General features: G+C 41.4%; 1 pseudogene; it reads left to right on the top strand.

The window, feature by feature from the left end:
- Positions 1–4,552: 4,552 nt before the first annotated feature.
- Positions 4,553–8,042, top strand: LOC138674534 (uncharacterized; annotated as a pseudogene).
- The last annotated feature ends 7,035 nt before the right edge of the window (positions 8,043–15,077 follow it).

The raw sequence follows: 15,077 nt of genomic DNA, 5'->3' as shown, positions 1-15,077 counted from the left end.
ACATTCCTTTTTATTGTTTCATTATAAGTGAAAAATAAACAAAAACACACATGTATGCGGAATAATCCCCAATAGTCCATGTACTTCCACATAATTGATGATTGCTCACACGCTTAGTAAAACCTCCGAGGTGTAAAGATGAGGGAAAAAGAGGTTGGGGATAGTTCTTCTTCGGATAAAGGATTACAAGAAAGGTACAAAGCTAATTTTTTAGTTCAATCCCTCAGGAGACATGGTCCCTAATTCAATGCTCCATCTGGATTCTAGTTGGGCTAGAGTCTGTTTAGTATTTCCTCCTCTAATGCCACAGTGGGTTCTATCAATTCCCCTAACTTTGAAACCTCTTGGGTCAGACTTGTGGTATACCTTAAAATGTTTAGGTATCGTTTTCAATACTGAAAGGTCATCCACCTCTCCTGGTGCAACAATATCCCGTACGTGCTCTCTGGTCCTGATACGCAGTTCTCTTGATGTGAGTCCTACGTATACATTAGAACAGGGATAGACCGCATAGTATATGACGTATGATGTGCTACAAGATATATAGCTGGTGACCGCAAAGGACCGAGTCCCGTCAACCGAGGAGAATGAGTTAGCTCTTACTATGTTACCCCTATTACATGCAAGACAATCTCCACAAGGGAAGCATCCCCATCTTTGCTTACCGGCACCAAAAGGATTCTTGGTCTTTACCGTGTAATGACTCCTGACTGATCTTTAGATTCCTACTACGTCTGGCCGTCATTAAAGGAGCGGGGGAAATCTCCTTTTGAAGTACAGGGTCAGTCATCCATACTGGCCAATGTTTAGTAAGAATTTGTCGAATTGAATGTCATCGGCAATTAAAGGTTGAAATGAATCTGGTCTTTAAATCATTCTCTTTGACTTTCCGAATTGGAACAAGGAGTTTCTCTCTGAGAGTATTCTTTGCTCTACGATATCCATGTTTAATCATTCTATGGCTATAGCCCCTGTCTAAAAATCTTTCCTTCAAATCTAGGGCCTGTAGTTCAAATTTACTCTCAGTAGAGCAAGTACGTTTTGCCCTTAAATACTGACCAATGGGGATAGCTTTTTTTGTTGCATGTGTATGTGAGGATGACGCATGTAATACCGAGTTTACTGATGTCTCTTTACGAAAAATGTCCGTTTGAATTATTCCATCCGGATCAACGGATATTAAAATATCCAAAAAATCTATCACGCTTTTTTCAATTCTATGTGTCAGTCTGATGTTGTATAGATTCTGATTGAGTCCAATCACAAATCTTTCCAGGTCAATCTTAGACCCATTCCAAAAAATCAACATATCGTCAATGTAGCGAAGCCAGCACTGCACATGGTCGGCTGCACACGCGCCGTCACAAGGGATAACCTTCCTCTCCGAATACCCAAGAAAGAGGTTAGCATACGACGGCGCGCATGCCGCACCCATAGCAGTGCCGCGCTCCTGTAAATAAAAACGATCCTTGAAGGTAGAAAAGTTGTGTTTTAAAACAAAATCTAATAATTCCAAGATTAATACAACTAACAAATGATCCAGATTACTCATTTCAAGAAAAAAGCGGACAGCTCTTATCCCATCCTCATGACCAATAGAGGTATAAAGGGACTCGACGTCTGCGGTCACCAGCCATATATCGGGTTCCAAAGCAATGCCATCAACTCTCACCAGGACGTCCGATGAATCTCTGACATAGGAGGGCAAGGTTTCTACAAGTGGTTTTAAGTAATGGTCTATAAACTTGCAAACTGGATCACACAGCCCTCCCATACCAGAGACTATCGGACGCCCCGGTGGGTCCACAGGATCCTTATGGATTTTTGGGAGCAAATATAATGTTGGAATCTTAGGAAATTTAACCATTAGTCCATCCAATACTTTTTTGGGAATTATACCCATTTCAAATACCTGCTGTAGAATACGGTGTAACTTATCAGTAAATTCTTGCAGTGGATTGTTGGAAAGAATTGAGTAGCTATCTTTATTTCTTAATTGTCTATATACTTCCCATTCATATTGATCAACCGGCCAGATCACAACATTCCCTCCCTTGTCGGCCGCTTTAATTACTACATCATCTAGGGCCTTTGGCTCTTTGAGGGCCCGCCTTTGTAAAGGATTCAGATTGTCATGTTTGATATTTCGCGGTATTTCTTTAAAATCTTTCATGACTAACTTAGAAAAAATTTCTACTTGTGGACAAGTCGACAAGGGAGGGAAGATCAGTGATCTGGGCAGGATAGAGGTAGGGAATTTACCCACCGTAATTGATCCCTGTTCATCTAAGAGCTCCTCCAAAATGGTGAGAGTCTCTTGTTCCGTGACAGTAGCAACATCATTAGTCTGTTCATGTTGATGATGTAATTTTTTCAGAACCAGTTTGCGGCAGAAGAGGTGGAGGTCCTCTACAGCTGAAAAATAATTAAACCCATTAGTTGGAGAAAAAGTCAGACCAAATTTTAAAACTTCCACCTGTGCATTAGTTAGACTATGGGAAGATAGATTAATTACCTCCAAGTTACCATTTCTGGATCTCCTTGTAGATTGTCGTTGTGGAGAAGTGGTCTTCTTTTTATTATAAGGTCTAGTCTTATTTCTTTTAATGTCTTTGGGGAATCCAGGATTAGCAATATCTTCTAACCTTGACTCTGAAACACTTGGTCTCGGCTCCTCTACTGATGTGTAAGAGGATAATGAAGTAGATCGTTCCTTGCAGTGGTACTCTAACTTAGAATGGGTAAGCATTGATTTATTTCTAATATTTTCACAAAGATTTCCCTAATGTTAAGTTCTCATCATCCGGGTAACAATATATCAAATGGCGACCTTAAAGGATGTTCTGTGAGCCTCATATGGGATAAGTATTTATCTATAATATAACGGTAGGAGCGTCACTCTGTCCGAAGCCTTTATAGACTGTGCAAGCGTGATGCTCCTAGCGTTAGATTATAGCCAGTGTCCGTATTGTAGAAAAAAAATGGCGCCGGAAAGCGCGGACTGCCCAGGCGCTGATTCTGGGAGCAGGGGGACATTTATGAACCGTAAACAGGGGACGTGGGGACACGGTGGACATGATCCCGCCCTCATGCTGTGGCAGTTCATGCCACAGCAATTTCTTACTTACGCCACCTGATTCCGGGCCATGAATGCCCCCCTGCTCCTGGAATCGGCGCCTGCGCAGTCCGCGCTTTCCAGCGCCATTTTCTTGGATACTGCAGTGTGTCTTCAAGAAAATGGCACCGGAAAGCACGGACTGCGCAGGCGCCAATTCCGGGAGCAGGGGGACATTTATGAGCCGGAAACGGGGCGTGTGGACACGATCCTGCCCTCATGACACTGTGGCAGTTCATGCCACAGCAATTTATTACTTAGGCCCCTTGATTCCGGGCCATGAATGTCCCCCTGCTCCCGGAATCGGCGCCTGCGCAGTCTGCGCTTTCCGGCACCATTTTCTTGGATACTGCAGTGTGTGTTCAAGAAAATGGCACCGGAAAGCGTGGACTGCGCAGGCGCCGATTCCTGGAGCAGGGGGACATTTATGAGCCGGAAACAGGGAGCATGTGGACACGATTCCGCCCTTATGCCGCTGTGGCAGTTCATGCCACAGCAATTTCTTACTTAGGCCCCCTGATTCTGGGCCATGAATGTCCCCCTGCTCCCGGAATCGGCGCCTGCACAGTCCGTGCTTTCTGGCGCCATTTTCTTGGATACTGCAGTGTGTCTTCAAGAAAATGGCGCCGGAAAGCGCGGACTGCGCAGGCGCCGGTTCCGGGAGCAGAGGGACATTTATGAGCCAGAAACGGGGCGTGTGGACATGATCCCGCCCTCATGACGCTGTGGCAGTTCATGCCACAGCAATTTCTTACTTAGGCCACCTTATTCCGGGCCATGAATGTCCCCCTGCTCCCAGAATCGGCGCCTGCGCAGTCCGCACTTTCCGGCGCCATTTTCTTCGATACTGCAATGTGTCTTCAAGAAAATGTCACCCTGACTCCTGCGTAACAGTGTCTTCTGCCATCGCTCATTTAGTGACTTTCTACTGAATATATATATATATATATATATATAAAGTACTTTCTACTGAGTATATATCTGAAATCAAAATATTTTAACAAAAGTTCACTAAGTTATTCAGCTCATATTCTCATAATAATGCCCCCCAAACGCAAGTAACTTCTTTCTCATGAGGAAACTCAGGCCAAGAAAAAAAAAAGGGCAGAAGCTCAAAAGGTTCGTAGAAGTAGAGTTAAAAAACAGCACCTTAAATTGCAGCGTGAAAACAACACTGTTAGAAAAAAAGGCTGCCTGTCATAATCTCACCCAAATACAACAACAAATGCGCAAAGCTGACGCTGAAAGGCATAAGTCTGCCTAACACAGCATGACAGAACATGAGCTTCAGCAGCATCGCAAAGCCAATGCTCACACAAAAAGAGTAGCCCGTGCTAAACAACCTGCCCGCTGGGGTAAGAACGTAAGATTTCGCAACACTGCTTTGCTAGCTCAAAACTCAATGAACACTACATTGAACCTTGCTATCTTGGCCCAATGAACAACAAATGCTCATTTTGTTATGCCAAACATTTCCAAAATGAAATTACAACAAGCTGTTGTCATAATGGAACTATCATACTGGAAGAAGCACAAATTAATTCATATATTACTAATTGCATGAAGAGACTGGAACCAAACTCCAAGAATTTTATGGAAAACATAAGATCATACAATAGTGCAAACGCTTTTGCATCAATGGGCACACAAATTGACCAATCAATTAACAAGCGATCAGGTCCTTTCTGTTACAGAATCCATGGGCAAATTTACCATGCAACATCTGCGTTGCACCCTAACCAAGGTGAATCACCAACATACGCCCAGTTATATATTCTGGATTCAGCTCAAGCCTTGAATGAAAGAATGAAAAATCCAAACAACAGTGGATGCATTCATAATGTTATGGAAAATCTACAAATAATTCTCGAAGATATCAATCCTTTCTCCAGACAATACAAAAATATGTTGCTATTTGAACAAGAAGAAATACGAAAAGCAAATCTGGAAAACAGAATGCCTATTCAATATAGCATGACTTTCATTAGAAACAAAGTAAATACTATGCACCCCGGCAGAATCAATGCTCCAACTGCCAGTCGGGAAATTGCTGCCATTTTCCACAGCGCAGATGGTGCACCTCCAAAAAACCGTGACATTACCATTCATCCAAAAAGTGGCATTTTACAAAATATATCTATTCTAAGTAGGCTCTGTGACCCAATGTGCTATCCTTTGCTTTTCCCTTGTGGGTACTCTGGGTGGACTACAGAACTAAAAAAAAATAGATGGTCGAGGAAATGTGACTCAACTTCAATGGTATTCATACCACTTTGCCATTCGTGATGGTACTTTTAACCAGTTCCTTAATGCAGGAAAGCTGACACACCAATTTATGGTTGATGCCTATTGCAAAACTGAGGCTAACCGTTTGAATTGGGTGCACAAAAATCAAACTACGATAAGAGCTGAAGAATATGATGTCCTTCAACAATTCGTAACCAACCACAATTTCATGGACATAGATATCCTGCCTGGGAAAAAAGCCATATTGCCATCAACTTTCCAAGGAAGTCCCAGAAATATGGCACAAAACTACCAAGATGCCATGGCAATGGTCAGGAAATATGGCAAACCAGACCTATTTGTAACAGTAATGTGCAATCCAAAATGGAAGGAAATCAAAGATAATTTGCTGCCCAATCAGCAACCATGCGACAGGCCGGATTTAGTAGCACGAGTATTTAACATGAAGCTAAAATTGCTACTTGGAGACTTAACCACATACCACAGATTTGGACGTCTTAATGGTATGGTGTATGTAATCGAGTTCCAAAAAAGAGGGCTCCCTCATGGACACATATTGGTATTTATGGCGCCAGAATACAAAGCCTGGGATAAAGAAAGAATTGACAAAATTGTTTGTGCAGAGCTACCACACAAAGACACTCATCCAAAGCTTTATGAAACTGTAACATCTTGCGTGATACATGGTCCATGTGGTCCACTTAATCCTAATGCACCATGTATGGACAATGGAAACTATACTAAAGGCTTTCCCAAAGATTTCTGTTCTGAAACTAATAGCAATGTAAATGGATACCCTAAATATCAACGTCGGGATGATAACAACTTTGTTACACTTGGTGGAAACAAGATTGATAATAGATGGGTTGTGCCTTACAATCCTTATCTTTCCTTAAAATACAATGCCCACATAAACGTTGAGATTTGCAGTTCTATACAAAGTGTTAAATATTTGTTGAAATACGTTTACAAAGGGCATGATTGTGCAAATATCCAGTTTGTTACTTCTGCCACAGAACAAGAAGCTACAGTTGAATAGGATGAAGTAAAAAATTACTTAGAAACTCGATATGTAAGTGTGCCTGAAGCATGCTGGAGACTCAGGGAATATAAAATGCACCATCAAACTGATCATGTGGAAAGATTAAATGTCCACCTTGAAAACAAGCAGACAATATGCTTCACACCAGGTAAAGAAGCTGAAGCTGTGCAGTAGAAAAACAACAAGTCTAAACTTCTTGCTTGGTTTAAACTGAATCGAGAAGATCCTAATGCCCAACAATATTTATACATTGAAATCCCTGAACATTACACATGGGATAATAAAAATTGTACATGGAAACCATGTAGCAAAGGTCATAAAACCACAATTGGCAGAATGTTTAACGTTAGCCCATTAGAGAGAGAAAAATACTTTCTCAGAATTCTCCTTCTCAATGTTAAAGGCGCTACATCTTTTGAGGATCTCAAAACAACTGAAGGAATCTGTTTTCCTATGTTCCAAGAAGCATGTATTGCAAGAGGGTTAACTGATGATGACTCTAGGATACCTCCTAATAGAAGCTGCCACTTATCAAATGCCAATACAACTTAGACAATTGTTTGCATTTATTTACATCATGTGTGAGCCATCTAATGCCGCAGCATTGTTTGAAAGGCACAAGAAAAATCTCATGGAAGACTATACCACATGTTTCCCTCATGTACAAAAGGCCCTCTATATGACATTACATGAAATAGAGTCTGTGTTATGGACATATGGAAAGTCATCACAAGATTTTGGCCTACAACTTCCTGTTGGCAAGTACGATGATCCAATCAATTCTGGCAAATATTATGACCCTGTTGCGGAAAAGGATTTGTTTCAGAAGAAATTCCACATGTTAAACCCAGGACAACTAAAGGCTTTCGAAAAAATCACAGAAGCTTTTCATAATCCCAATTTAGAAAAACGCCTATTTTTTATTGATGGACCGGGTGGAAGTGGTAAAACATGCCTATATAATACAATCATGCATTACGTTTGAAGAAAAAATGAATTAGTCTTGCCATGTACATTTATGGGCATTGCTGCCACTTTGCTAGAGGGAGGCCGAACTTTCCATAATCTTTTCAAACTGCCTATACCAATTAATGAAACGTCGATGTGCAATATTCGTCATGGCAGCAATACTGCTAATGAGTTGAAAAGTGCCAAACTCATAATCTGGGACGAAGCTTCTATGGCCCCAGCTCATGCTGTAAATGCAGTTGACACATTCTACAAAGAACTCATGGCTGAAGATCCAAACGTTCCATCCAAAAAACCTTTCGGAGGTGCGGTGTTTCTTTTTGGTGGAGATTTTCGACAAATCCTTCCTGTTGTACCACATGGCAGCAGAACCGAAATAATTTCAGCATGCATAAATTGGAACAAAACATGCGTACCAATGAAAACAATGTCCCCGAAGAACATCAAGGCTTTTCCCAATGGCTTTTAAACCTTGGAGATGGAAAACTTCAAGATCCAGGACTAGAGGACGGTATCTTTGAAATTCCTTCTGTCTGCATTGAAAATGGATGTATTGTTGATGCTGTCTTTCCTCAAGTCATACAACCAGAAGATGAAAGCATTACAAACCGTGCAATCCTCACTCCAAAAAACGAACATTCACATGAACTGAATGAAAATGTTCTTTGAAGAATTCAGTCCGAATTGAAATGCTACACCAGTATTGATTCCATTCAGCAAGATACTGCAAATGCTGAGGAGGCAGCAAACTATCCAATGGAGTTCTTAAACAGCTTAATGCCTAGTGGTATGCCTCCTCATAGATTAAATTTGAAAGTTGGAGCAGTAGTCATGCTTTTGAGAAACCTTAACTCAATAAAAGGTCTTTGCAATGGCACCAGAATGGTTGTAAAGCAAATGATGTCAAAAGTCATTCACTGTGAAATCCTCACTGGATCATTTAAAAGTACAAGGGTATTCATTCCCACAGTTATTCTGTCACCAAGCGATCCTGATCTTCCTTTTACATTAAAACGAAAACAGCTTCCCTTAAGACTTGGTTATGCTATGACCATCAACAAAAGTCAAGGGCAAACACTCGATTCAGTTGGCATATATTTGCCATCTCCAGCCTTCAGCCATGGCCAACTTTATGTCGCCTTTTCAAGAACAAAATCCTTCCAGCAAGTCAAAGTCAAAGTTTTCGCTACTGATCAACAAGGCAACTTAAAGAAAGACCACAGAGTTTACACCAAAAATGTTGTTTACAAAGTAGTTTTTGCACAATAATTTTTATCTTTATCTAATAGTTTAATAAAATTTTAAATGTTATATATTATAGTTAATATGTGTCTTTCTGTTCAAAGCCTAAATGGGTGACACCTGTGCAGTGTGGTGCCTGAGTAAAAACGCGTGCATACTGCACTATGATGCCATTTTGTGTGTGCACATTACACACAGTGTCTGAAAAAAAATGGCACCACATATTGTGAGATATGCACACGTTTACTCAGGTTCTATTTTATACGAGCACCACATCACAACATGGCAGCAGCACATACCAGGATAGGATGACAGCACCATATCACAAAATGGGGGCGCAGGATGGGAGCAGCACATGACAGGATGGAGGCACAGGATAGAAGCAGCACATGACATAATGTGAGCATCACATAACAGAATGACAACATGCAGATGCACAAAACAGGATAAGACCACAGGATAGGGACAGCACATGACAGAAAATGAGCGCAGGATAAGAGCAGCATATGACAGGATGGAGGTGCAAGATGGTAGCAGCACATAACAAAGTTAGGACACAGGATTGAAGCAGCACATACCAGGATGGAGACCATATACCAATATAAATGCTCGCCACCCGGGCTGTTATGATCTGGTGGCCTAGGAGCAGCATGAGACGTACTCTGGAGAAGATGGTACCTGTACTAACCGCAAACCCTGAACTTAGTACCGCAACTAGAAGTAGCCGTGGGATGTACCTAACACTCCCTAGACACCTCGACACAGCCTCAGAACTAACTTCCCCTAAACATAGAAACGGGAAAACTATCTTGCCTCAGAGAAAATCCCCAAAGGATAGACAGCCCCCCACAAATATTGACTGTGAGAGGAGAGGGAAATGACATACGCAGACTGAAATCAGGATTTAGCAAAGGAGGCCATACTAGCTAAAAAGAAAGAATATGACAGAGTACTATGCGGTCAGTATTAAAACACTAGACAATATCCATCACAGAAAATACATATCTCCACATCTGACTAAAGACATGGAGGGTATATCTGCATCTCCAGAGACACAGCTTGGCTGCAAAAAATCCTTCACAGACAAAGCTGGACAAGACAGAACATGAAAATGCACTGAACAATAAGGTCAACAGCATGTGGACAGCAAAAACAAAGCCAGAACTTATCTTTGTTGAAATGAACAGCAAAACAGGAGAGACCAGGTATGGATGTGAATCCTCCAAAAACAATGGACAACTGGCACTGACTAAAGGATCGAGCAAGACTAAATAGCCCTAGTCCAAATTGCAATAAGTGGACACACCTGATAAATGTTGCGATCCAAAGACAGCAGCACTACCACTCATAACCACCGGAGGGAGCCCAAGAGCAGAATTCACAACATCGGGCGTAGAACGGGTTCAATAGCTAGTTTATATATATAAACTTACAATGCTATGTGATAGGTGCTGATAAGTTACCACTGTTATATATGGAATTCTGACTGAGTCTTTTTGAGATCCTCACATGGTATGATATGTGTTTTAGATGAATTTTCAATAAACTTTATTGATTTTATATTGTCAGTGTCATAGTGGTCTGTGAGTACTTTGTACTCATCTTTTGGTGGTATAGTATATTTGTCCACTATTTTTGATTTTTTCAATATTATTGATGGAGAAGTAGGCATAGCTATGCTTCTGGCTGAGAGTATTTATTTATGCTTTTTGAATCTGTATTATGAATTTTAGCAATACGTCTGAATTAATGGTTGCCTTGTATGATCCACAAAGATCAAGAGGGATTTGTTCCTTTTAAATAAGGAAGTGACAACACCAGAAGGGCAGTTGATCTCATACAAATAGTTAAAAAATTTGGGGAACCTACTCCTCTCCTGAGTTTGGATGCTGAGAAGGCATTTGATTGCCTCAGTTGGCTTTTTATGCTTAAGCCCTTTGGAACATACAGTATCTCATAGTAGCCCTCGGCTACGATATATCTTCCTCATAACTCCGCTAAACCAATTAAGATTAAAAACGGCACCAGGCAAGGTTGCCCGCTTTCCCCTCTACTTTTTAGCTACTTTTGTCAGTGTCATAGTATTGCTAAAATTTTGGTAAATATTATAACATCTGAATTGAGAAGGGCAATCGGTCTATAGTTTTTCCAGTCTACAGTAGTCCATCTGTGTCTGGTTTGGAAATCAATGTTATAAATGAGTGTAGCATGGAATCAGGGATCGGGGTTCCCCTTAGAAAAGAATTGAAAAGGAGAATTTACATAGTGAGAAGTTCATCTTGGAAGGTCCTGTAGTATAAGTAGGACAGACCATCATGTCCTGGGGTCTTCCTATTTGGAAGGTTATGTATTGCATCCTTAATTTCCTGTTAAGTAATTACTGTATTTTTCAGATTATATGACGCACCTTTTCCCCCCAAATTTGGGGGGGAAATGGGGGTGCACCTTAAAATTCGAATATACCTTTCCGGCCGCGGTGGAGCAGGGTCACTGTTGGAGAAGGCAAGGGTAGAGCATTGCTGCAGTCCACACTCTGGGATGAGGGGATGTTCGGATGTGCGACGCTGCGGGTGTTCGGTGGTGCGGGGGCTCCGCCGATATTTTGTGAAAGCCCGGAGCCCCTGTACTTCCATGGTTTACATTGCGGTTGACTCTGGGAAAATGGCTGTCAGGGGCAGCGCATGCACAGATGGAGATCTCAGCACCAAGATCTTGGGAGATGAGATCTCAGTGCTAAGATCTCCATTTGCGCATGCGTCGCCCCCGGCAGCCATGTTCTTGGAGTCCACCTCAAAGTAAACCATGGAAGTACACGGGGCTACTGGCTTTCACAAAATGTCGGCGGAGCCCCCGCACCACCGAACACCCGCAGCGTCGCACATCTGAACACTCCTTTCTCCCAGTCTGGTGTCCGCAAAATTGCCCCACTCCTGCCTCCGCCAGCAGCGACCCTGGGACCCCGCTTCACTGCAGCCACCACCCCCGGTAAGCAATAAGACAATAAGATGCATGGATTGTAAGAAGCACCACTATTATATTAACCCCTTAAGCTCCGAGGGTAGTTTGCACGTTAATGACCGGGCCAATTTTTACAATTCTGACCACTGTCCCTTTATGAGGTTATAACTCTGGAACTCTTCAACGGATCCTAGTGATTCTGACATTGTTTTCTCGAGACATATTGTACTTCATGATAGTGGTAAAATTTCTCTGATATTACCTGTGTTTATTTGTGAAAAAAAAACGGAAATTTGGCGAAAATTTCGCAATTTTCCAACTTTGAATTTTTATGCCCTTAAACCACAGAGATATGTCACACAAAATACTTAATAAGTAACATTTCCCACATATCTACTTTACATCAGCACAATTTTGGAACCAAATTTTTTTTTTGTTAGGGAGTTATAAGGGTTAAAAGTTGACCAGTAATTTCTAATTTTTACAACACTATTTTTTTTAGAGACCAAATCACATTGGAAGTCATTTTGTGGGGTCTATATGATAGAAAATAACAACGTGTGACACCATTCTAAAAACTGCACCCCTCATGGTGCTCAAAACCACATTCAAGAAGTTTATTAACCCTTCTGGTGCGTCACGGGAATTTTTAGAATGTTTAAAAACAATGAACATTTAATTTTTTTTCACAAAAAATTTAATTCAGCTCCAATTTGTTTTATTTTACCAAGGGTAACAGGAGAAAATGGACCCCAAACCGTGTTGTACAATTTGTCCTGAGTACCCCGATACCCCATATGTGGGGGTAAACTACTGTTTGGGCGCATGGCAGAGCTTGGAAGGGAAGGAGAACCATTTGACTTTTCAATGCAAAATTGTCTGGTATTGAGATGGGACGCCATGTTGCGTTTGGAGAGCCCCTGATAGGCCTAAACATTGAAACCCCCCACAAGTGACACCATTTTGGAAAGTAGACCCCCTAAGGAACTTATCTAGATGTGTGGTGAGCACTTTGACCCTCCAAGTGCTTCACAGAAGTTTATAATGTCGAGCCGGAAAAATAAAAAATAATATATTTTCACAAAAATAAACTTTTCGCCCCAAATTTTTTATTTTCCCAAGGTTACCAGAAGAAATTGTACCACAAACAATGTTGTGCAATTTGTCCTGAGTACACTGATACCCCATATGTAGGGGTAAACCACTGTTTTGGTGCATGGCAGAGCTCGGAAGGGAAGGAGCGCCGTTTGACTTTTCAATGCAAAATTTGCTGGAATTGAGATGGGACGCCATGTTGCGTTGGGGAGCCCCTGATGTGCCTAAACATTGAAACCCCCACAAGTGACACCATTTTGGAAAGTAGACCCCCTAAGGGACTTATCTAGATGTGTGGTGAGCACTTTGACCGACCAAGTGCTTCACAGAAGTTTATAATGTAGAGCCGTAAAAATAAAATATATTTTTTCACAAAATTGAAATTTTCACCCACAATTTTTTATTTTCCCAAGGGTACCAGAAGAAATTGTACCCCAAAAATTGTTGTGCAATTTGTCCTGAGTACTCTGATACCCCATATGTGGGGGTAAAGCACTGTTTGGGTGCATGGCAGAGCTCGAAAGGGAAGGAGCGCCAGTTGACTTTTCAATGCAAAATTGGCTGGAATTAAGATGGGACGCCATGTTGCATTTGGAGAGCCCCTGATAAACATTGAAACCCCCCACAAGTGACACCATTTTGGAAAGTAGACCCCTAAGGATCTTATCTAGATGTGTTGTGAGAGCTTTGAACCCCCAAGTGTTTCACTACAGTTTATAACGCAGAGCCGTGAAAATAAAAAATATATTTTTTTTCCACAAAAATTATTTTAGCCCCCAGTTTTGTATTTTCCCAAGGGTAACAGGAGAAATTGGACCCCAAAAGTTGTTGTGCAATTTGTCCTGGGTACGCTGATACCCCATATGTGGGGGGTAACCACCGTTTGGGTCCATGGCAGAGCTCGGAAAGGAAGGAGCGCCATTTGGAATGTAGACTTAGATGGAATTGTCTGCAGGCGTCACATTGCGTTTGCAGAGCCCCTAATGTACCTAAACAGTAGAAACCCCCCCGCAAGTGACACCATATTGGAAACTAGACCCCCCAAGGAACTTATCTAAATGTGTTGTGAGAACTTTGAACCCCCAAGTGTTTCACCACAGTTAATAACGCAGAGAATTGAAAATAAAAAATCATTTTTTTCCCACAAAAATTATCTTTAACACCCAGTTTTGTATTTTCCCAAGGGTAACAGGAGAAATTGGACCCCAAAAATTGTTGTCCAATTTGTCCTGAGTACGCTGATACCCCATATGTGGGGAGGAACCACCGTTTGGGCGCATGGCAGAGCTCGGAAGGGAAGGCGCGCCATTTGGAATGCAGACTTAGATGGATTTGTCTGCAGGCGTCACGTTGCATTTGCAGAGCCCCTGATGTACCTAAACAGTAGAAACCCCCCACAAGTGACACCATTTTGGAACCTAGACCCCCACAAGGAACTTATCTAGATGTGTTGTGAGAAATTTGAACCCTCAAGTATTTCACTACAGTTTATAATGCAGAGCCGTGAAAATAAAAAAAATCATTTTTTTCCTACAAAAATGTTTTTTTAGCCCCCAATTTTTAATTTTCCCAAGGGTAACAAGAGAAATTGGACAGCAGAAGTTGTTGTCCAATTTGTCCTGAGTACGCTGATACCCTATATGTTGGGGTAAACCCCTGTTTGGATGCACGGGAGAGCTTGGAAGGGAAGGAGCACTGTTTTACTTTTTCAATGCAGAATTGGCTGGAATTGAGATCGGACGCCATGTCGCGTTTGGAGAGCCCTGATGTGCCTAAACAGTGGAAACCCCCAATTCTAACTGAAACCCTAACCCAAGCACACCCCTAACCCTAATCCCAACCATAACCCTAACCACACCCCTAACCCTAATTCCAACCGTAAATGTAATCCTAACCTTAGCCCCAACCCTAGCCCTAACCCTAGCCCTAACCCTAATGGGAAAATGGAAATAAATAAATTTTTTAAATTTTTTTAGTTTTTCCTAACTAAGGGGGTGATGAAGGGGCTTTGATCTACTTTTATAGTGGGTTTTTTAGCAGATTTTTATGACTGTCAGCCGTCACACACTAGAAGACGCTTTTTATTGCAAACAATTTTTTTTTGCGTTACCACATTTTGAGAGCTATAATTTTTCCATATTTTGGTCCACGGAGTCATGTGACGTTTTTATTGGTAACATTTTCGGGCACGTGACTTTTTTGATCGCTTTTTATTTCAGTATGACCAAAAAACAGCTATTCATGAATTTCTTTTAGGGGGGCGTTTATACCGTTCCGCGTTTGGTAAAATGGATAAAGCAATTTTATTCTTTGGGTCAGTATGATTACAGTGATACTTCATTTATATCTTTTTTTATGTTTTGGCGCTTTTATGCAATAAAAACTATTTTAGAGAAAAAATAATTATTT

This window comes from Ranitomeya imitator, chromosome 4, assembly GCF_032444005.1.
Source record: "Ranitomeya imitator isolate aRanImi1 chromosome 4, aRanImi1.pri, whole genome shotgun sequence".
NCBI classification, from domain to species: Eukaryota; Metazoa; Chordata; class Amphibia; order Anura; family Dendrobatidae; genus Ranitomeya; species Ranitomeya imitator.
Note: the sequence above shows the minus strand (reverse complement) of the source record. Positions and strands in the feature narration are given on the sequence as shown.